This window comes from Triticum dicoccoides, chromosome 3A (genome assembly GCF_002162155.2).
Source record: "Triticum dicoccoides isolate Atlit2015 ecotype Zavitan chromosome 3A, WEW_v2.0, whole genome shotgun sequence".
Lineage (NCBI taxonomy): Eukaryota > Viridiplantae > Streptophyta > Magnoliopsida > Poales > Poaceae > Triticum > Triticum dicoccoides.
This window is the reverse complement of record NC_041384.1, coordinates 53,146,970-53,171,990: the sequence shown is the minus strand read 5'-3', so window position 1 is coordinate 53,171,990 and position 25,021 is coordinate 53,146,970.

Genomic DNA, 25,021 nt, shown 5'->3' with positions numbered 1-25,021 from the left:
ATGCTAGAAAGTTTGTCCAAACATACACATTTTTTCTTTCTAGATGGTTATTCTGGTTTCTCTCAAATACCTGTGTCAGCCAAAGATCAATCAAAGACTACTTTTACATGCCCTTTTGGTACTTTTGCTTATAGACATATGCCTTTTGGTTTATGTAATGCACCTGCTACCTTTCAAAGATGCATGATGGCTATATTCTTTGACTTTTGTGAAAAGATTTGTGAGGTTTTCATGGACGACTTTTCCGTCTATGGATCTTCTTTTGATGATTGCTTGAGCAACCTTGATCGAGTTTTGCAGAGATGTGAAGAAACTAATCTTGTCTTGAATTGGGAAAAGTGCCACTTTATGGTTAATGAAGGTATTGTCTTGGGGAATAAAGTTTCTGAAAAAGGTATTGAAGTTGATAAAGCCAAGGTTGATGCTATTGAAAAGATGCCATGTCCCAAGGACATCAAAGGTATAAGAAGTTTACTTGGTCATGCCGATTTTTATAGGAGGTTCATTAAGGACTTCTCAAAAATCTCTCGGCCTCTGACTAATTTATTACAAAAAGATATACCATTTTTCTTTGATGATGATTGTGTAGAAGCATTTGAAATACTTAAGAAAGCATTGATCTCTGCACCTACCATTCAGCCACCTGATTGGAGTTTACCCTTTGAAATTATGTGTGATGCTAGTGATTATGCTATAGGTGCTGTTCTAGAACAAAGAGTTGATAAGAAACTAAATGTTATTCAATATGCTAGTAAAACTCTAGACAATGCTCAAAGAAATTATGCTACTACTGAAAAAGAATTCTTAGCAGTTGTATTTGCTTGTGATAAGTTCAGACCTTATATAGTTGATTCTAAAGTAACTATTCACTGATCATGCTGCTATTAAATATCTTATGGAAAATAAAGATGCTGAACCTAGACTTATTAGATGGGTTCTCTTGCTACAAGAATTTGATTTGCACATTGTTGATAGAAAAGGAGCTGAGAACCCCGTTGCAGACAACTTGTCTAGGTTAGAAAATGTGCTTGATGACCCACTACCTATTGATGATAGCTTTCCTGATGAGCAATTAAATGTCATAAATGCTTATCATACTGCTCCATGGTAGGGTGATTATGCGAATTACATTGTTGCTAAGTTTATACCACCTAGTTTCACATACCAACAAAAGAAAAAGTTCTTCTATGATTTGAGGCATTACTATTGGGATGACCCACATCTTTATAAAGAAGGAGTAGATGGTGTTATTAGACGTTGTGTACCTGAGCATGAATAGGAACAGATCCTACGCAAGTGTCACTCCGAAGCTTATGGAGGACACCATGCTGGAGATAGAACTGCACATAAGGTACTGTAATCTGGTTTTTATTGGCCTACTCTCTTCAAGGATGCCCGTAAGTTTGTCTTATCTTGTGATGAATGTCAAAGAATTGGTAATATTAGTAGACGTCAAGAAATGCCTATGAATTATTCACTTGTTATTGAACCATTTGATGTTTGGGGCTTTGACTATATGGGACCTTTTCCTTCCTCTAATGGTTATACACATATTTTAGTTGTTGTTGATTACGTTACTAATGGGTAGAAGCTATTGCAACTAGTAGTGCTGATCATAACACTTCTATTAAAATGCTTAAAGAAGTTATTTTTCCAAGATTTGGAGTCCCTAGATATTTAATGACTGATGGTGCTTCACATTTTATTCATGGTGCTTTCCGTAAAATGCTTGCTAAATATGATGTTACTCATAGAATTGCATCTCCTTATCACCCTCAGTATAGTGGTCAAGTAGAATTGAGTAATAGAGAACTCAAATTAATTTTGCAAAAGACTGTTAATAGGTCTAGAAAGAATTGGTCCAAGAAACTTGATGATGCATTATGGGCCTATAGAATTGCATATAAAAATCCTATGGGTATGTCTCCATATAAAATGGTCTATGGAAAAGAATGTCACTTACCTCTCGAACTAGAACACAAGGCTTATTGGGCTATCAAAGAACTTAATTATGATTTTAAACTTGCCGGTGAGAAGAGGTTATTTGATATTAGCTCACTTGATGAATGGAGAACCCAAGCCTACGAAAATGCCAAGTTGTTTAAAGAAAAAGTTAAAAGATGGCATGACAAAAGGATACAAAAGCGTGAGTTTAATGTAGGTGATTATGTATTGCTATACAACTCTCGTTTAAGATTTTTTGCAGGAAAATTTCTCTCTAAATGGGAAGGTCCTTACGTTATCAAGGAGGTCTACCGTTCCGGTGCCATAAAAATCAACAACTTCGAAGGCACAAATCCGAAGGTGGTGAACGGTCAAAGAATCAAACACTATATCTCAGGTAATCCCATAAATGTTGAAACCAATTTTATTGAAACTGTAACCCCGGAGAAATACATAAGGGACACTTTCCGGAACGTTTCAGACTCCGAAAAGGAATAGGTATGTGGTGCTGTAAGTAAACCGACTCCAAAACAGTTTTTAAGGCAATATTTCTCCGTTTTGGAATATTTAGAAAAATAGAAAAATAAGCAGCAGTCCGGGAAGGACACGAGGGCTCCATGAGGGTGGAGGGTGCGCCCCCTACCTCGTGGCCACCTCGTGTGCTCTCCGAACTCTGTTTTCGTACACGACACGTATTTTGGTTGGTAAAAATTCATTATATAATCTCCCGAGGGTTTTGACTCCCGTATCACGCAAAAATCTCCTGTCTTTGTTTCGAGCTATTTTCTGCCAAGGTTGTCAAGGCCAGACACTATGTCATCTCCCTCCTCCTCCAACCATGAGGGCAATGATGCTTGGCTAATGAAGATAGAGCTGAAGAGAGAAGAACCCATGGAGATCAACAAGGATGAAGGGATCAAGAAGGCCATGGAGGACCAAGTTCCGGCAATAGAAGACACCCTTCAACTGGATCACAAACTTGTTACCCCAATAGAAATCGAAGCTTTCAAGATGATTGAGTTAGCTCGTATACAAAATAAGTATCTCACACATGAAAATATTTTGTTGAAGGAGCATATCATCGCACTCAAGGGCATTATCCGCAAGTTAGAAGACCTCCTATGCTCAATGTGCGACTATCCATCATCGACATCCCCAACTTCTTCACCAACAAAGGAGACATAATCACATGGGTATGGGCACTCCACTTGGCAACTGCCAAGCTTGGGGGAGTGCCCCGGTATCGTATCACCATCACTTTTATCTTTACCGTTTTTCTTAGTTCGATCCTTTTGGTAATATCTTGATCTAGTAGAATAAAAGTTCTTAGTATGATCTAGTTGTGAGTTTTGCTTTATTATCCTTCTATGTAATCAAGTCCGTGAGCTATATAATAAAGATTAGTGTTGAGTCAAGGGCTTGATTATTTTTCCATGATCCTAAGTGAATAAAAGAAAAGAGAAATAAATAAAAAGAAACAAAGAGATCATGTGAGTCTTATGGAGAGTAATGAGCTCACATAGAAAAGTATGACGAATAAAAGTTGTTGAGGGTTGACAAACATAGTTTTGGTCATCGTTGCAATTAATAGGAAGTAATAAAGAAAGAGAGGTCTTCATATATAAATATACTATCTTGGACATCTTTTATGATTGTGAGCACTCATTAAAATATGACATGCTAAAAGAGTTGACATTGGACAAGGAAGACAACGTAATGGGTTATGTTTTCTTACATCTGAGATGAATTATATTGTCTTGGATCTTCCAACATGATGAGCTTGCCTTTCCCCCTCATGCTAGCCAAATTCATTGCACCAAGTAGAGATACTACTTGTGCTTCCAAATACCCTTAAACCAGTCTTGCCATAAGAGTCCACCATATCTACCTATGGATTGAGTAAGATCCATCAAGTAAGTTGTCATTGGTGCAAGCAATAAAAATTGCTCTTTAAATATGTATGATTGATTGGTGTGGAGGAAATAATCTTTATACGATCGTGTGATATGGAAGTAATAAAAGCGACAGACTACATAATAAAGGTCCATATCACAAGTGGCAATATAAAGTGACGTTCTTTCACATTGAGATTTTGTGCATCCAACTATAAAAGCGCATGACAACCTCTGCTTCCCTCTGCGAAGGGCCTATCTTTTACTTTTATCTCCTACATTTCATAAGAGTCATGGTGATTTTCACCCTTCCTGTTTACACTTTATCCTTTGTCAAGCACAATATGTTGGAAAGATCCTGGTATATATGGCTAATTGGATGTGAGTTTTCATGAACTATTACTGTTGACATTACCCTTGAGGTAAAACATTGGGAGGCAAAAATTATAAGCCCCTATCTTTCTCTGTGTCCAAATAAAACTCCATACTCATAAGTATTGCGTGAGTGTCCGCAATTGTGAAAGACTATATGATAGTTGAGTATGTGGACTTGCTGAAAAGCTCTTATACATTGACTCTTTCCTATGTTATGATAAATTGCAATTGCCTCAATGACTGAGATTATAGTTTGTTAGTTTTCAATGAAGTTTAAGATTCATACTTGATATTGTGATTGAATTATTACTCTAGCATTAGAGATTATATGGCAAGAATTATATAAGTTGCTTTTCTAAGAATGATCATGATGCCCTCATGTCTGTATTTTATTTTTATCGACACCTCTATCTCTAAACACGTGGACATATTTTTCGATTTCGGCTTTTCTCTTGAGGACAAGCGAGGTCTAAGCTTGGGGGAGTTGATACGTCCATTTTACATCATGCTTTTATATCAATATTTATTGCATTATGGGTTGTTATTACACATTATGTCACAATACTTATGCATATTCTCTCTTATTTTACAAGGTTTACATAAGGAGGGAGAATGCCGGCAGCTGGGATTCTGGGTTGGAAAAGGAGCAAATATTAGAGACCTATTCTGCACAGCTCCAAAAGTCCTGAAACTCCACGAAAGACGTTTTCCAAATATATAAAAAATACTAAGGGCAAGAACTTCACCAGGGGGGCCACACCCTGCCCACGAGGGTGGGGGCGCGCCCTAGCCCCCAGGGCGTGCCCCCTACCTCATGGGCCCCCTGGTGGCCCTCCGGTGACCATCTTCTGCTATATGGAGTATTTTGATGGGGAAAAAATCATAAGCCATCTTCTCGTACGAAATTCCGCCGCCACGAGGCGGAACCTTGGCGGAACCAATCTAGGGCTCTGGCGGAGCTGTTCTGCTGGGGAAACTTCCCTCCCGGAGGGGGAAATCATCGCCATCGTCATCACCAACGCTCCTCTCATCGGGAGAGGGCAATCTCCATCAACATCTTCATCAGCACCATCTCATCTCAAAACCCTAGTTCATCTCTTGTATCTAATTCTTGTCTCCAAGTCCGGGATTGGTGCTAGTAGGTTGCTAGTAGTGTTAATTACTCTTTGTAGTTGATGCTAGTTGGTTCAATTGGTGGAAGATCATATGTTCAGATCCTATATGCATATTAATACCCCTCTGATTATGAACATGTTTATGCTTTGTGAGTAGTTACTTTTGTTCATGAGGACATGGGAGAAGTCTTGCTATTAGTAGTCATGTGAATTTGGTATTCGTTCGATATTTTGATGAGATGCATGTTGTCTCTCCTCTAGTGGTGTTATGTGAACGTCAACTACATGACACTTCACCATTTTTTGGGCCTAGAGGAAGGCATTGGGAAGTAATAAGTAGATGATGGGTCGCTAGAGTGACAGAAGCTTAAACCCTAGTTTATGCGTTGCTTCGTAGGGGGTTGATTTGGATCCATATGTTTCATGCTATGGTTAGGTTTACCTTAATACTTTTGTTGTAGTTGCGGATGCTTGCAATAGAGTTTAATCATAAGTGAGATGCTTGTCCAAGTAAGGGCAATACCCAAGCACCGTTCCACCCACATACCAAATTATCAAAGTGCCGAATGCGAATCATATGAACGTGATGAAAACTAGCTTGACGATATTCCCATGTGTCCTCGGGAGCGCTTTACATCATATAAGAGTTTGCGTAGGCTTGTCCTTTGCTACAAAAGGGATTGGGCCACCTTGCTACACCTTATTTACTTTTGTTACTTGTTGCCCGTTACAAATTATCTTATCACAAAACTATATGTTACCACTTATTTCAGTACTTGCAGAGAATACCTTGTTGGAAACCGCTTATCATTTCCTTCTGCTCCTCATTGGGTTCGACACTCTTACTTATCGAAATGACTATGATAGATCCCCTATACTTGTGGGTCATCACACCACTTTAAGGTACTGTAATGAACTCATTCTTTATTTATATTGGTGTTAAAACTACTGTATTCCAACTTCTCTATGGTTCATACCCCCCGATACTACTCATAGATTCATCAAAATAAGCAAACAACACACGAAAAACAGAATCTGTTAAAAAGAGAATAGTCTGTAGCAATCTGTAACTTTCGAATACTTCTGTAACTTCAAAAATTCTGAAATATTAGGACGGCCTGAGCAATTTGTATATTGATCTACTGCAAGTGAAGCAGGTATTTTATTGCTATCTGGTAAAGAATGAAAATTAATTTCGTGAGCGTAAACGTTTCTGTTTTTTCAGCAAGATCAAACAACTATCACCTAAGAAGATTCTAAAGACTTTACTTGGCACCAACACTAATTAAAACTTAAAACACACAATCATAACAGAAGCTAGCTGAATTATTTATTACTAAACAAGAGCAAAAATCAAAGAACAAAAAATAAAATTGGGTTGCCTCCCAACAAGCGCTATCGTTTAACGCCCCTAGCTAGGCATAAAAACAAGAATAGATCTAGGTATTGCCATCTTTGGTATGCAATCCATTAGTGGCCTTCATAATAGATTCATAAGGAAATTTAATTTTCTTCCTAGGAAAGTGTTCCATGCCTTTCCTTAACTGAAATTAGAATCTAATATTTCCTTCTTTCATGTCAATAATTGCACCAATCATTCTAAGGAAAGGCCTACCAAGAATAATGGGACATGTAGGATTGCAATCTATATCAAGAACAATGAAATCTATGGGCACATAGTTCCTATTTGCAACAATAAGAACATCATTAATCCTTTCCATAGGTTTCTTAATAGTGGAATCCGCGAGGTGCAAATTTAAAGAACAATCATCAAATTCACGGAAACCTAACACATCACACAAAGTTTTTGGAATCATGGAAACGCTAGCACCCAAATCACACAAAGCATAGCATTCATAATCTTTAATCTTAATTTTAATAGTAGGTTCCCACTCATCATAAAGTTTTCTAGGGATAGAAACTTCTAGTTCAAGCTTTTCTTCATAGGATTGCATTAAAGCATCAACGATATGTTTAGTAAAAGCTTTATTTTGATTATAAGCATGAGGAGAATTTAACACGGATTGCAACAAGGAAATACAATCTATCAAAGAGCAACTATCATAATTAAATTCCTTGAAATCCAAAATAGTGGGTTCATTGCTATGTAAAGTTTTGACCTCTTCAATCCCACTTTTATTATTTTTTGCATCAAGATCTAAAAACTCCGAATCATTGGGACGCCTTTTAGCTAAAGTTGACTCATCTCCAGTCCCATATTTACCAAGATTCATATTGGAAAACAAAGATTTAATAGGAGTCACATCAATCACTTTTAGATCTTCATCATTATTATCATGAAAACTAGAAGAACACGCTTTCACAAAGCAATCTTTTTTTGCACGCATCCTAGAGGTTCTTTCTTTGCACTCATCAATGGAAATTCTCATGGTTTTGAGAGACTCATTGATGTCATGCTTAGGTGGAATAGATCTAATTTTCAAAGAATCAACATCAAGACAAATTCTATCCACGTTCCTAGCCAACTCATCAATCTTAAGCAATTTTTCCTCAACCAAAGCATTGAAATTCTTTTGCAAACTCATAAATTCTTTAACACTAGTCTCAAAATTAGAGGGAATCTTATTAAAATTTCCATAAGAGTTGTTCTAGGAATTACCATAATTATTAGAGGAATCACTAGGAAATGAACTAGAGTTAAAGTTTCCTCTATACGCGTTGTTACCAAAATTGTTCCTACCAATAAAATTCACATACATAGATTCATTATTATTATCAATTAAAGTGGACAAAGGCATATCATTAGGATCAGCAGAAACACTTTTATTAGCAAACAATTTCATAGGTTCATCCATCTTTCCACTCAAAACATTAATCTCTTCAATCGCATGAACTTTTTTACTAGTGGATCTTTCGGTGTGCCATTGAGAATAATTAACCATAATATTGTCTAGGCGTTTTGTAGCTTCTCCTAAAGTGATTTCCACAAAAGTGCCTCACACGATCGAATCTAAAAGATTTCTAGAAGCAAAATTCAGTCCGACATAAAAGTTTTGTATAATCATCCACAAATTCAAACCATGTGTAGGGCAATTACGTAGTATTAATTTCATCCTCTCCCAAGCTTGTGTAACATTCTCATGATCAAGTTGCTTAAAATTCATAATATCGTTCCTAAGAGAGATGATCTTAGAGAGAGGAAAATACTTAGAGAACAAATCATCCTTGCACTTATTCCATGAATCAATACTATTTTTAGGCAAAGAAGAGAACTGTAGGATCGAAAGTATGTCTAGAGGGGGGTGATTAGACTACTTGACCAAATAAAAACTTAACCTTTTCCCAATTTTAGTTCATGGCAGATTTTAGCTATTGTAGGACAAGTCAAGCAATCATCACACAATTCAAGCAAGCATGCAAAGAGTATATTGGCAGCGGAAAGTAAAGCATGCAACTTACAAGAATGTAAAGGGAAGGGTTTGGAGAATTCAAACGCAATTGGAGACACAGATGTTTTTCCCGTGGTTCGGATAGGTGGTGCTATCCTACATCCACGTTGATGGAGACTTCAACCCACGAAGGGTAACGGTCGCGCGAGTCCACGGAGGGCTCCACCCACGAAGGGTCCACGAAGTAGCAACCTTGTCTATCCCACCATGGCCATCGCCCATGAAGGACTTGCCTCACTAGCGGTAGATCTTCACGAAGTAGGCGATCTCCTTGCCCTTACAAACTCCTTGGTTCAACTCCACAATCTTGTCGGAGGCTCCCAAGTGACACCTAGCCAATCTAGGAGAAACCACTCTCCAAGAAGTAACAAATGGTGTGTTGATGATGAACTCCTTGCTCTTGTGCTTCAAATGATAGTCTCCCCAACACTCAACTCTCTCTCATAGGATTTGGATTTTGTGGAAAGAAGATTTGAGTGGAAAGCAACTTGGGGAAGGCTAGAGATCAAGATTCATATGGTAGGAATGGAATATCTTGGTCTCAACACATGAGTAGGTGGTTCTCTCTCAAAATATATGAGTTGGAATTGTGTATGTGTTCTGATGGCTCTCTCCACGAATGAAGAGGAGGTGGAGGGGTATATATAGCCTCCACACAAAATCCAACCGTTACACACAGTTTTCCAATCTCGGTGGGACCGAATCAACAAACTCGGTCGGACCGAAAAGGTAAACCTAGTGACCGTTAGAGATTTTCGGTGGGACTGACATGCAACTCGGTAGGACCGATATGGTTAGGGTTTGGGCATAACGTAATCTCGGTGAGACCGATTACACAAACTCGGTGAGACTGAGTTTGGTAATAAGCTAACCAGAGAGTTGGTCAGGTAAACTCGGTGGGACCGATTTGCTCTTTCGGTGAGACCGAAAAGTTACAAAAAGGAAACAGAGAGTTTACACTGCAATCTCGGTGGGACCGATTCGCTCTTTCGGTGAGACCGAAAGGTTACGAAAGGGAAAAAGAGAGTTTGCAATCCCATCTCTGTGAGACCGAGATCCCTATCGGTAGAACCGAATTGGTAGGGTTTGGCAGTGGCTTATGACAAGTGAAACTCGGTGGCGCCGGATAGAAAGAATTGGTAGGACCGAGTTTGGCTTAGGGTTTAGGTCATATGTGGATATGGGAAAGTAGTTGAGGGTTTTGGAGCATATCACTAAGCACATGAAGCAAGAGGCTCATTAAGCAACACCTCATCCCTCCTTGATAGTATTGGCTTTTCCTAAAGACTCAATGTGATTCTAAAGACTCAATGTGATCTTGGATCACTAAAATATAAAATGAAGAGTCTTGAGCTTTTGAGCTTGAGCCAATCCTTTGTCCTTAGAATTTTGAGGGTTCCACTTTCACATCCATGCCATGCCAATCATTGAGCTTTCCTGAAATAGTCATCTTGGAATAGCATTAGCTCAATGAGCTATATGTTTTTATGAATTACCAAAACCACCTAGGGATAGTTGCACTTTCAATCTCCCCCTTTTTGGTAATTGATGACAACATATAGATCAAAGCTTCGACAAATGATAATAAGCATGAAATATATCGTCGCTTTGAGAAGTATGTGACAACTAAGAGCTCCCCCTAAATTTGTGCATATTTAAAATTTGCTTTGGACTGCAAATGCACAAAGAGTTAGAGTCATGGGTTACTCTTCCATGTCACATACATCTTGGTGGAGCGCTTAAAATGATAAGAATGAAATACATGCACTCATCACCAAGAATAGTGAATGATCACATAAGTTAGATAAGATGATAATATTAAGCAAACATTAAGTGTAGCTTATGATCAAACACATGATCATCAATGTCTCACGAGCAATGACATAGTATCTCACACAAAAGCAAACAAGGTTTGAAAAACCACCAAATAAAACAAGAGAGAATAAAAGCAACACACTCTCTCGAAGCCTATGATCTATACATTTTCTCCCCCTTTGGCAACAAGTTACCAAAAAGTTCCTAGAAAATGCATAGTGCTAAGTCGACACTCAGGCTTGATCTTCAGGTGGTGGTGGAGTCCGGAGCACTCCAAGGACGAAGCCTTCTGTAGACGTGCTTCCTCTTCTGCCACATAATCCTCATCTTCTGAGTCTGAGGTTCTCTTCTTTCTCTGTCTTGTGGCAGCTTTAGGCAGATTGCTAGGGGTGCTCCTGCTGCCATCATCTGAGGAACTTGAGGGACTAGTGCCCTCACTCATCTGCACTTGCTGCTCTGACAAGTTCTGGCTATCACTTTGGTCTGACATGATGCAAACTCTGACTGCTGACCCTGTGAATAGGTTATAGATGAGATAGAGTGGATAAGCATCACAAAATGCAGAGATTTTTGCAAAAGAATAATTCAAAAACTTAGTTTTAGTTTCCCACTGAAAGCATCTCGGATCTACCGATTTCTAAACTCGGTGATACCGAAGCAGTTTTGGCACCTAAACTAGTGAACTCGGTCAGACCGAGTCACAGTTCGGTGGCACCGAGACTGCTAGGGTTTCACAAAGTTCCAAAATCGGTCACACCGATAAGTAATTCTCGGTCAGACCGAGTCTCACTTGTGCAATGGCATAAGCCAAATCGGTGGGACCGAGTTTTTCAACTCGGTGGGTCCGAGATGGTTTCGGCGGAAACCTAACCCTAAAATTTTTGAGTTAAACCTAATCTACGAGTTCATTGACTGGATAGAAGTTTAACAAACGTGGCAAGAATCATGATGATCACAATGTGCTAAGAATCGGATTGGGGAATAGCACAAAGATCGAGTCCATACCCTAGTTCGGCGAAGACTTGCTACGACGGCAACGGCGGGGTTGAATTTCCGTTGACGGCGACAGAGACCAGCGACTGGAGGCGGCTGGTGGCAAGGAGACGATCCGGAGACCAAGTTGGCAGAGCAGGCTATCGCGCGGGCGAAGGGGTTCGGAGAAATTTCCAAATTTTTGCCCGTGACTATATATAGCCCGACCCTGTCGGTGTGACCGAGTGGAACAACTCGGTGGCACCGAGATGCAAAACTGTATACAGTTGTTGCAACTCGGTGTGACCGAATGGTACAAATCGGTTGCACCGAGATCGAAAACCTAGATCAACTTAATGATCTTGGTAGGACCGAAAGTAGGGTATCGGTCAGACCGAGAATCATAAAGAGGTTTTGGAAGTTTAAGTCTATGACGAATCGGGGACTCCGAGCGCTCCTCACACAGAGTGGTTCGAATCTGACTTGATCAAATTTTGTGATGTAGCATGAATAGAGTTTGAGACGAGAAAAGCATAGATAGCTAGAGGAGGTTCTTAGGCATTCTTGTCCATCCATTTGGCAAAAGGAAATAAAACCAAACAATCAAAACAACAAGTGGATGTCCTCGAATGAGTAAAATATGCAACCAGCATGCTCACACAATAAGATGGCAAATGAAATATGTGACAAGGCATGCACAACCAATTCTAGCATCTATCAAGCAGTTTGCGATGACAAGGTCATCTATATATGAGTATATTGACTTAGGAGTCAAGTGAGAACACTTGATCATAGGTCATACTCATCGTTTAAGCTCAAGTGGGGTTACCACTTTTACATAAAGCATTGTTGTGTTCACATCTTTAGAGTTGCTTTAGCTCAAGTCTTAGAGTAAAGCTCCCCCTAGATGTGATATCCCCCCTTAGAGGGATGAACTAACCTCGGGTTTTGTCGATGATGACTTCATGTAGATGTTGAAGATGTGGATGCTCAATGTTGATGTAGATCACTTGGAGCTATCCATTTGAGTGAATTTCACTTTCAATACCTACATGGGTTAGTCCCACAAGGAACAAACAAGGATATCCATAGACATAGAGTGATGCACACACAAGATGATGTCCATGAAAACTTTTAGGTTACCTTGTCCCTTGTCTTACCAACAAGAGGGTTTGTGACTCCTTGAACTAGTGCAAGATGTGGAAGTTGATTGCACTTGTTCTTGCCAAAATGATAAGAGTGAAGTATGTTGGCGGAGTCACCCTCAAGAACTCTCTAGTTCTTCTTCTTTTGGATCCACACCATCTTGATGGGAATCCTTGGAGTTGTAGTCGTACTTGATGAAGTGGAACTTGAAGTAGTCTTGGGAATCCACTTGACTAAGGTCTTAGGAGCTTCTTCAAATGCATCAATTTCCTCTTGAAGCTTGTCCTTGCCTTTTTGCTTGTAGTCTTGTGGTGGAAGATCATCTTGAGCTTGTGTCCCCTTGAAAGAAGTATCATACTTCTCTTGTTGAGGAACACACTTTGTCTTGGGGTATTGATCTTCTTCCCACTCAACTCCATTGGCATTGAATTTTCGTTCAAAACCAACACCTTGATTCTTCCGGTGCATTCCTTGCTTGCGCACAATTTCCTCGAATTGCTTACTCCCGGCAAGGCTTTTGTACACTCCTTTATCTATAATTCCCTTCAATAAGCTATTTTCTTGCTCAAGTGTAACTTGGCTAAGAGAATCATTAGTGGAATCAAGAGAACTACTAGAAGCAACAATATTGGATTTAGCATGATCATTGTTACTGCTAGAGGAAAAATCTTTCTTGTTCTTGTTACTAGACTTGACTTGAGGCATGTAAGTGGATAAGAGTAAACGCTTGGCAATGTAAGAAGAACTTTTCTTGTGGAGATCATCATTGATTGCTTTTAAGAACTCATGCTCTTGCTCAAGATTGAGCTTTTCAAAGCGTAATTTCTCATGAGCTCTTAAAAGTTCTCGATGATCTTCGAAGATAGTTTCATGAGCTAACTTAAGAGTGTTTAGTTCTTTAGTTAGAGCCTCAATCTTCTCCTTATCATTGTCATTCGTTTTATCTTGATTAGCATGATTAATTGGCGTTTCATCATAGTATTCATCACTAGAGTTGTCAACAAGCAAATCATCACCTAACAAGTCATCTTCATCACTATTGAAATCAACATACTCGGGGTGTGTTACCTTAGGACCTTTGGCCATGAAGCATCTTCCAATTCCTTCATTTGGTGAGTCAAATATGTCGTAGGAGTTGGTTGACACAAGTGCTAGACCGGCAACACCTTCATCTTGAGTATCTTCGGAGTCGGAGTGATAACTTCTCTCGGAGTGGCTGTCGGAGTCGGAGCCAGATACCCATTCACCAACATGAGCTTGATGTCTTCGTTTTGTGTAGCACCTTGATGATTTTTCCTTCCTTTCCGAATCCTTGCTTCTCCGTGAGTATCTTCGTTCATAACGATCATCTCTACTCCTTCTCTCTCTTGGTGGTGATTCTTTGCTTCTTCTTTTTGGAGAATCTTCTCTTCTCTTGTAGGGAGCCGTACACTCATTGGAATAGTGTCTGGGTCTTCCACAACTGTAGCAGTTTCGCTCTCGACTAGAAGATCTTTTGTCATTGTAGGACCTTGACTTGAAGCTTCTATCTTTGCTTCTACTCTTGTAGAACTTGTTGAAGTTCTTCACCATTAAGCTCAATTCTTCATTGAAGTTTTGTTTCTCACTTGATGATGTAGGGGCTTCACATGAGGCTTTGTAGGCACCACTTGATTTGTTGTGAAGTTCCTCTTTATCCTTAAGTGACATCTCATGAGCAACAATTTCCAATCACCTCCATTGGCTTGAGATCTTTGTAATTGGGCATCATTTGGATCAATGTGCACACGGTATCATATTTTCCATCCAAGGCTCTTAGAATCTTCTTGATGATGAATCTATCGGTCATCTCTTCACTTCCTAAGCCGGCAATCTCATTTGTGATGAGAGCAAGCCTAGAGTACATTTCAGCGACACCTTCACCATCCTTCATTTTGAACTTGTCAAGTTGACTTTGAAGCACATCCAACTTGGATTCCTTGACGGAGTCGGTACCTTCGTGCATATCAATCAAAGTGTCCCAAATTTCCTTTGCATTCTCAAGACGGCTGATTTTGTTGAATTCTTCGGGGCACAATCCGTTGAAGAGAATATCACAAGCTTGAGCATTGTATTGCAACATCTTCAACTCATCCGCGGTAGCTTCACGGTTTGGTTCTTTCCCATCAAAGAAGTCACCTTGCAAACCAACACACACAATAGCCCAAACGGCGGGGTTATGTCCAAGAATATGCATTTTCATTTTATGCTTCCAACTAGCAAAATTAGTACCATCAAAGTAAGGACCTCTACGGTGATAATTTCCCTCGCTAGACGCCATACTCTCCTAGGTTGTGAAACCAAGGCTATGACCACCAAAAGCTATGGAGATCAAAGCAAATGGAGAACAAAGCTCTGATACCACTTGTAGGATCGAAAGTATGTCTAGAGGGGGGGGGGTGATTAGACTACTTGACCAAATAAAAACTTAACCTTTTCCCAATTTTTGTTCTTGGCAGATTTTAGCTATTGTAGGACAAGTCAAGCAATCATCACACAATTCAAGCAAGCATGGAAAGAGTATATTGGCAGCGGAAAGTAAAGCATGCAACTTGCAAGAATGTAAAGGGAAGGGTTTGGAGAATTCAAACGCAATTGGAGACACAGATGTTTTTCCCGTGGTTCGGATAGGTGGTGCTATCCTACATCCACGTTGATGGAGACTTCAACCCACGAAGGGTAACGGTCGCGCGAGTCCACGGAGGGCTCCACCCACGAAGGGTCCACGAAGTAGCAACCTTGTCTATCCCACCATGGCCATCGCCCACGAAGGACTTGCCTCACTAGCGGTAGATCTTCACGAAGTAGGCGATCTCCTTGCCCTTACAAACTCCTTGGTTCAACTCCACAATCTTGTCGGAGGCTCCCAAGTGACACCTAGCCAATCTAGGAGACACCACTCTCCAAGAAGTAACAAATGGTGTGTTGATGATGAACTCCTTTCTCTTTTGCTTCAAATGATAGTCTCCCCAACACTCAACTCTCTCTCATAGGATTTGGATTTTGTGGAAAGAAGATTTGAGTGGAAAGCAACTTGGGGAAGGCTAGAGATCAAGATTCATATGGTAGGAATGGAATATCTTGGTCTCAACACATGAGTAGGTGGTTCTGTCTCAGAACATATGAGTTGGAATTGTGTATGTGTTCTGATGGCTCTCTCCACGAATGAAGATGAGGTGGAGGGGTATATATAGCCTCCACACAAAATCCAACCGTTACACACAGTTTTCCAATCTCGGTGGGACCGAATCAACAAACTCGGTCGGACCGAAAAGGTAAACCTAGTGACCGTTAGAGATTTTCGGTGGGACTGACATGCAACTCGATAGGACCGATATGGTTAGGGTTTGGGCATAACGTAATCTTGGTGAGACCGATTACACAAACTCGGTGAGACCGAGTTTGGTAATAAGCTAACCAGAGAGTTGGTCAGGTAAACTCGGTGGGACCGATTTGCTCTTTCGGTGAGACCGAAAAGTTACAAAAAGGAAACGGAGAGTTTACACTGCAATTTCGGTGGGACCGATTCGCTCTTTCGGTGAGACCGAAAAGTTACGAAAGGGAAACAGAGAGTTTGCAATCCCATCTCGGTGAGACCGAGATCCCTATCGGTAGAACCGAATTGGTAGGGTTTGGCAGTGGCTTATGAGAAGTGAAACTCGGTGGCGCCGGATAGAAAGAATCGGTAGGACCGAGTTTGGCTTAGGGTTTAGGTCATATGTGGATATGGGAAAGTAGTTGAGGGTTTTGGAGCATATCACTAAGCACATGAAGCAAGAGGCTCATTAAGCAACACCTCATCCCTCCTTGATAGTATTGGCTTTTCCTAAAGACTCAATGTGATCTTGGATCACTAAAATATAAAATGAAGAGTCTTGAGCTTTTGAGCTTGAGCCAATCCTTTGTCCTTAGCATTTTGAGGGTTCCACTTTCACATCCATGCCATGCCAATCATTGAGCTTTCCTGAAATAGTCATCTTGGAATAGCATTAGCTCAATGAGCTATATGTTGTTATGAATTACCAAAACCACCTAGGGATAGTTGCACTTTCAAGAACCAAGTTTTAGCACGGTCTCTAAGTGAAAACGGAAATAGCTTCAATTTAACAATATCATTATCCACATCTTTCTTCTTTTGCATATCACACAAATCAACAAAGTTGTTTAGATGGGTAGCGGCATCTTCACTAGGAAGACCAGAAAATTGATCTTTCATAACAAGATTCAACAAAGCGGTATTAATTTCACAAGATTCAGCATCGGTAGTAGGAGCAATTGGAGTGCTAATAAAATCATTGTTGTTGGTATTGGAAAAGTCACACAATTTAGTATTATCTTGAGCGATCATGACAAACAGTCAATCCAACACACAAGTACAAAAGAAGCAAGAGAAAAGAGACGAACGGAAGAGGGGCTAAGAAAAGGCAAAGGTTTTTGAAAATCGTTTTAGAAGTGGGAGAGAGGAAAACGAGAGGCGAATGGCAAATAATGTAATGCGAGGGAGCAGAGTTTATGGTGGGTACTTGGTATGTCTTGACTTGGCGTAGATCTCCCCGGCAACAGCGCCAGAAATCCTTCTTGCACCGGTGCGCGTCGGTCCTAAACAAACGGTTTTTAACCTCTTTCCGCGACGACATTTGGAACCGTCGCCAAGTGAGTGTGGGCGATAGGGGGTCCTTCCCACACGACCCAGAAACCATCGGGGATATGCCTCCTGGCACGCACACTCGGCAAAATGAGAACGTGTGCGACCAACGAGCGCTCAAATATGGAAATACGTACAGTAGAGCTAAAAAGTACAATTATACGGCGAAATTGTTTCCGGTTGCAAGTACATCCCACATAGTCAGTCTGCGCTAAATGTTTCCGTTCGTATGTACATCCCACACAGTCGCTCCAAGGAAAACGTTTCCGTTCGCAGGTACATCACACACAATTTTTCCTGTTAAATCATTTGCGTTATTGAATGTATCACACACAGCCCATAGAAGAAACTGTGTGGCAAAGGTTGTCCATCACACACAGTTTTTGTGTGGTAAACATTTGCGCAAGGTGACCTAACACAAACAGTTTCCAAGAGAAAGTCGTGTGTGATTGTTCATTGATCCAACACGGTTTATTCCTAGAAACTGTGTGTGTTTCCTAAGGTCATCGCCCACGGTATTTTTTAACAACCGTTTGGAATAGCAAAACCCAATTAACAGGCTTATTCACCATTAGCAGGCTAATTATCTAATTATTCATAATCCATTTATTAATCTAATTGATATTTCATATTAAGCACACAATATATTTCATTTCCATATTAAGGAAGCAGAATTTCATATTTGAAATACATGAGAGTACAACATGATATAGCTTCAGCACTCAGCTACCCCATTACACAACTGCACCAGCAGCAAGTTCCACATGCAACATGTAGAACCTTTCAAAATTAGCATCATATACGGTATATAGACAGATGCATCTCATCTAGAAAACTGCTGAAGTGGAAGGCGAATATTGAGCCTTCATTCATGTTGAAGGTCTTTGCAACTTTAGGCCAGTGCCTGTGGATGATTGACCGTCCGTCCTTCGTCCTCTTCAGGAACACTTCAATATTGAACCATGGGTGTTGTATGAATACCTTCCTCGCCTCCTGACCATAGAGGTGGTTTGAGAGGTAATCATTAGTGAACTGCTTTGGACAGGCCTGAAAACAAGGATGTGCATAAATATCTTCTCTATATTGGAAATGGGAGAAAGGAATAAAAAAAGGAAAGGTATAATAGTTAGTACCATCTTGTAGTGAACTAATGTCTTCTTCATTGTGGAGACAAAGATCTTGTTGTTTTTTGTCGCTAATTTCTTTATCCTAACAATCTTTCTGAGTTTCTTGATTTGATTGATATTCATGGACAACTCATTTCCCCATATGCAAAAAGGGTCGAATAGTGGGTCAAAACCTCTGACAGCAGGACCTACATGTGCAAGACCAAATTGTTAAAAACCAAAATATTAGAATGGTTCCTGCAATTACACAATAATGTGCTATTAGAGAACGGACCATGCACGTGCTAACCTCGATTGTAAACGTCAGCGCTTCCCATTGTTTCCCTGCAACACATATAAGGTAGTTAGTCATCAGGTTAAGTAAGGGTTCACATGCTATCAGTAAAATATGTTGATGAAAAATAAGCACATTGCAGATTCATCAGATTAATTCAAGCCACACAGAAAACCCATTTACCCAAACCAAGCATGATTGAGAACTAGGAAATATAGCACTTATATATGTTTCTCATGTATTAAGTGCAACCAAATTTGATTTATTCCTCACATGCACAACAATAAAAAATTCTCGTAACGCCCCGAGAATCAAGCTACAGTAACCTCACCCTAATGATGCCATGTCACCACCAATTTACTAAGCCAATTGTCACTTGATTAAAATCAAAGTCAAATTCAAATTTAAAATACAAATCAAATTATTATTTATTCAACTGGTAAATAAAAAAATGTTATTAGGTTGAAAATATTCACCACATAATTGTCTTGCATTAACAAACAATTTTGGAGATGTTTAAAATGCCCCTGGGAATTATAACAGTGGACCAACAACCAATTAGTTAACCTTCTCAATTTCTAAAAATAGTTAAACAATCCCAAACGGTTTGAAATCTTTTGTGCGGCCCCAGGGTGTTTACCTGTATTTGTGTGACAAGTTTCATATTAAACAAAAATCAATTTCCATCTAAACTAAATAGGAAACAGTAGCAGTTTTTGTTACAGAAATGTAAAATAGGAAAATGGCACTATGCACTGAGGCTACCCATGCACAGACCTTGACCCAGCCCAACAACCCCCTTTGTATCTCCTTCCTACACTACAAAAAAATACACTTCCGTGATGATACGTGTTTGTCACAATAGGTCGCTTTTTTTGTCGTGCATGTACATCCATGACAAATTTATGGCAGAATCAAGATAGTCATACCTGTGCTGTTGTAGAAGTGTTCCATGACATTACCAAAATTATCATCACGGAAGTGTCCACTTCCATGACAATAAGTCGTGTGTCACAGAAGTGCTTTCGTCAAGGGCGACTGACACGTGGCATCCACCGTAACGGAACGCCGTTAAGCTATCGGGTCGGGTTTTGGATCCGATAACCCGTTAACAGCCCCGACCAATGGGGATTTTCCACGTGTAAAATCATCATTGGCTAGAGGAAACACGTGTCGGCTCATTGTCGGGACAGATGTCATCCACTCACTGGACAAAAGGCGCCTATGATATGTCGACACGTGGCACGACCCAACAAGTTTAAATGGGCCAGCCCAACTAGAGGCCCACAAGATTTTCCGGACCATAATGGGCCGGCCCAGCTAAAGGCCCACGAAATTTTGCGGACCATAATGGGCTGGCCCAGCTAAAGGCCCACAAGATTTTGCGGGCCATAATGGGCCGGCCCAGGTAAAGGCCCACAAGATTTTTTTGTGCCATAATGGGCCGGCCCAGGTAAAGGCCCACAAGATTCTTGGGGGTCATAATGGGCCAGCTCAGCTAAAGGCCCACGAGATTTCGTCGACATTAATGAGCCGGCCTAGCTGTAGGCCCACAAGATTTTGAGGACCCTAGTAGGCCGGCCCATTAACTGGCTGCCATGTTTTGGGCCAAATGCCGGCCCATATTTGATCCGGTCCATTAATGGCCTCCCACGCTCCAGGCCTAATAGTGGCCCATATGAGATCCGACCCGTTAAAAGCCTACCACGTTCTGGGCCAAATTACGGCCCAGATTAGGTCCGGCCCTTTAAGAGGCTTTGGGCTCAATTATGGCCCATATCAGATTCGGCCCGCCAACTGGACACTATGCTTTTGGGCCCACTTGCTAAAGGCCCACTTAGTAATTCAGCCTAATATTAGTTTTGGCCTGTTAAGGGCCCGTTTAACATTTCAGCCCTATATTAATTTCGTCCTGTTAAAAGCCCGTCATATAGTTGGGCCTAACTACGGCCCGGTTTGCATCCGGCCTGCTCGCAGCCGATATCTGATTGGGCCAAACAAGGACCCAGACAATTTTGGCCTGTTAAAAGCCCGTGATTTGATTCGCACAATCATGGGCCCGGGTTCATTTCGGGCTACTGCATAACTAGTAGGAATTAAGAACAAACCTACTCTATACAATAAAGAAATTACGACATAGTAACTAAGAATAAACCTACACTACACAATAAAGGATTTAAGGTATATTACATCCACTGGGCATCAAAGTTCGCCACCAGTGATCATAAAGCGCAACGAAGAAGCAGATTACAAAAACTGGGCACCATTGCAGCATAACAAAATAATACTAAACCGAGACCACTTCCAAGACAGTTCAAGAAAGGTTAGCCTTGTGGGGGAACTGCTGCGCAAGCTGCTGGGCAAGGCTGTGAGACCGGCCTAGCATGTCGGTCATAGCTGCCAGGTGTAGCTGTTTAGCGATGAGGTTCTCATTGGTGTTCTCCGCAATCTTTCTTAGAGATAGGACTTCAAGTCGAAGTTGAGTTGCAGAATGCCTTTCTGCTAGAACTTGGGACTAAACAAGTCGAACTGATTCAGACAACAAATTCTGTGAGCTTGTCTGACTGTTAGTCTCAAGTAACTTGAACACTGCATCAAGACAAGACTTTGGGGTTGTCTCGCTATCTTCAAGATGTTTTTCCTTCTTTGCTGCAATATATATTGGGTTTGTCTCACAGCCTTCAGCAGACTTGTGCATGCCATCAGGCATATCACCCTGAAACAAAGCAGAGAGATGACACGTTTTGCACGTGTATAAACAAAGATGATAACTGTTCTGTCAATTCTATCAAATTTCAAAGTAGAAAATAAAGAGTATGTTCAAAATATCAATAACATAATTTGGCATTGTTCATAAGGTGGGGAGCTTCACCACACTACTGGATTACCATGTCAACATAACAAGCATAGATGAAGGGCAAAGAAAATCATTGTATCTATTTTGGATAATGTGCATGGCATGTTGTTCATATCACCAGCCATATCAGTAAGATAAAACAGGAGATGACAAGGTGCAAACGTGGGCTGCTTCACCACACACCGGATTATAGATCCACAAAAACAAGCATACATATAGGGAGTATTAAGTAATGTGCATGGTATGAATAAGGAATTTGGTTTTACAAGTAAAACTTAGAACTTACGGTTCTTACGAACATGCATTTTGGTAGAAACAGCAAACTAAACAGCAGTAAACGATAGGGAGTATGAGCAAATTAAACAGCAGTTGAGGACAAAGGCTTTAGAAGGTCTGACTTACATTAACAGTTAACATCGGCTTTATAATGCCCTTCTCCATGGCAAGGGAAGGATAACTCAAGAATTTCAGCACAAAATCTTCTTCATAAGCATTTCCTGTACTCTACATTTTGTAGAGAGTAATTATAGATATGATAATACTGGAAGGGATAGAGGATAATGAAGATAAGATGCAGATTGATGCTACATAATCAACTACCAATCCCTGGAAGTACAAGCGTTACAGGACAAAATGTACTGACAAGAGCAATGGGCTACACTTCTGCACTGGCATTGTTTGTGTGTTCTACTTGTTGGTAAGATTAAATATAGATCTGATCTTTTTTAGTAAATGGTGGGCGAGGGAGATAAGATGCAGAATGCTACAAAATGAACCAATCCCTCTTCCCATAATACAAGAGTGTTTTGAACACTGGTGTACTGTACAAAACGTTCTTATATTATGGGACGGAGGGAGTAGCTGTTAATGTAAGTACAGTGATAGACCACGTTCAGTCCTTACCAGAGGACTGCAGAGCTAAACCTCTTCAAAAGCATTGGGTTGATTCTAAATTTATGTAAGAGTCCATACGGATCTTATAATGTCCACCAAATGGACGATTACGATGCTAACATGTGCAGTGATGCTACATAATCAAACAGCTATGAAAGTAAGTATGGTCATACAGGGCAAGAGGTACTCACAAGAGCAATGCAGTGTGCAGTATAGTTGCGAGATTCTGTGGTCCCTTGAGAACGAATGTTCTTCTGCTAATAGTTTTCATACAAGTGAGACATTAAGGCAAATGCAGAAATGTAGTTCAAATTGTGATGTGATATCATAGACAGTACCTTACGCTGCAGCTGAGACCAATGTGTAACAAGATTATTCCAGTCACCGTCGGATAAATGTAGCACCGGAGACTTTACAGAAATTTCGTTCAGAGGCTTGCCATCGAAGTGCGCTTGCCTCAGGTAGGAACGATACTTCATCAACGAGTGCTTGAAAAGCGCAACCAACCCTTGCTCGTCATCACAATCCAGTTTGTGCCTCGCCTATTTAAAAGAATGAAATCTTGTGTCTTCTGTCAGCAGAAACATATGCAGTATGACCATGAATAACATTAGTACATTACTTATGCGTAAGTTGCGGAGGAAGACTGGAAATTGTTCTATGTCTGCGGTATAATCTTTCCATGAAGGAAAGATGCGCACAAAGTTCCTGACAACAACATAAGCTTCGTCTTCTAAACTGGGAAGAAATGGAATAGGGGTCCTATTTGCTACAATTGGGGCTCTCTCTGGTTCGAAAAGGGATTTGGCAACTGGATTTGGTGTACTCTTTGCTGGAATGGGGGTTTTGCATCGTACAGCTGGTGCTATGTCAACTGGCATAATCATACTGTTTGCTGCAGTTGGGGTCTGCTGAGTTGGGGCATCAGAAATGACAAGTGTAGTAGGGCTACAGTCTGCTAGAGTTGGGGTATTTTGTGGGTCAGGTGATATTACAACTACACCTAATGGGCTATTTGATTTATCAGGTGCCACTACCTTTTCCAAATACTTTGCTTGTGCTCCTCCACGATCAGCAATCACCCTCTTCCTTTTGAACGCCTGATACACAAGAACATCATTTGAATGGATAAATATGGCATGATGATAGATGGAATATGTACTGAAAATGGATAGGCAGGGCGTATTCACATACACGATGTGTAAACTAAGCTAATGGCAGTTCAACAAAGTAGAAGCAATGCAAAGCATCAGTTGCAAGATATGTGCGAGCAATGTAACCTTGGAAAGTTAGAGCAAGTACCTTGATGGGTGAATAAGATAGGGCATCTTCCTCTGACTCCTCCACTAGGGAGCTACATTGACTTAGGTCTCCCTCTAGCTCAAAATCACTGTTAGGATCATATTCTGAGCATGAATCTGTAGGAGGAGAGTGTTTGCATTGCATTGCATCCAGACTTGATTTCAGTTCCTTAATGCCATGTAACACCCTCGATGCGGCTATATCTCCTACGTGTCGAAGCACGACTTAGAGGCATAACCGCATTGAAAGCTATGTCGCAAGTAAGGTAATCTTCACAACAACCCATGTAAATAAAAAAAGGGGAAAAGATACATAGTTGGCTTACACTCGCCACGTCATACAAATACATGAATAACATTACATTCATCCAATACACTCATGGTCCGACTACGGTACCAAAATAAAGATCAACCCCCACATGCGACAAAGTCCCCGATCGCCCCAACTGGGCACCACTACTGATCATCTGGGAAGACACATAGTAACGGCGAGAGTCTTCATCGAACTCCCACTTGAGCTTGGTCATGTCATCTAGAACGGTATCATCGGTCCCTCCATCTGGTTTAGGAAGGAATCTGTGAGTCACGGGGACTCAGCAATCTCACACCCTCGCGATCAAGACTATTTAAGCTTATGGGTAAGGTAAAGGTATGATGTGCAGCTGCAGCAAGCGACTAGCATATATGGTGGCTAACATATTCGCAAAAGAGAGCGAGAAGAGAAGGCAAAAGAACGGTCGAACAACTATGATCAAGAAGTGATCCTAGCAACCTACGTCAAGCATTACTCCAACATCGTGTTCACTTCCCGGACTCCGCCGAGAAGCGACCGTCACGGTTAAACACGCGGTTGATGCATTTTAATTAAGTTAAGTTTCATGTTATCTACAACCGAACATTAACAAATTCCCATCTGCCCATAACCGCGGGCACGGCTTTCGAAAGTTCAAATCCCTGCAGGGGAGTCCCAACTTAGCCCATCACAAGCTCTCACGGTCAACGAAGGATATTCCTTCTCCCAAGACAATCCGATCAGACTCGGCATCCCGGTTACAAGACATCCTCGACGATGGTAAAATAAGTCCAGCAACACCGCCCGAATGTGCCGACAAATCCCGATAGGAGCTGCACATATCTCGTTCTCAGGGCACACTCAGATGAGTGCTCCATACAACTAAAACCAAACCTTGGGTTTCCTCGAGGGGGCGCTGCACAGGGCTCTAGTTTGGACCAACA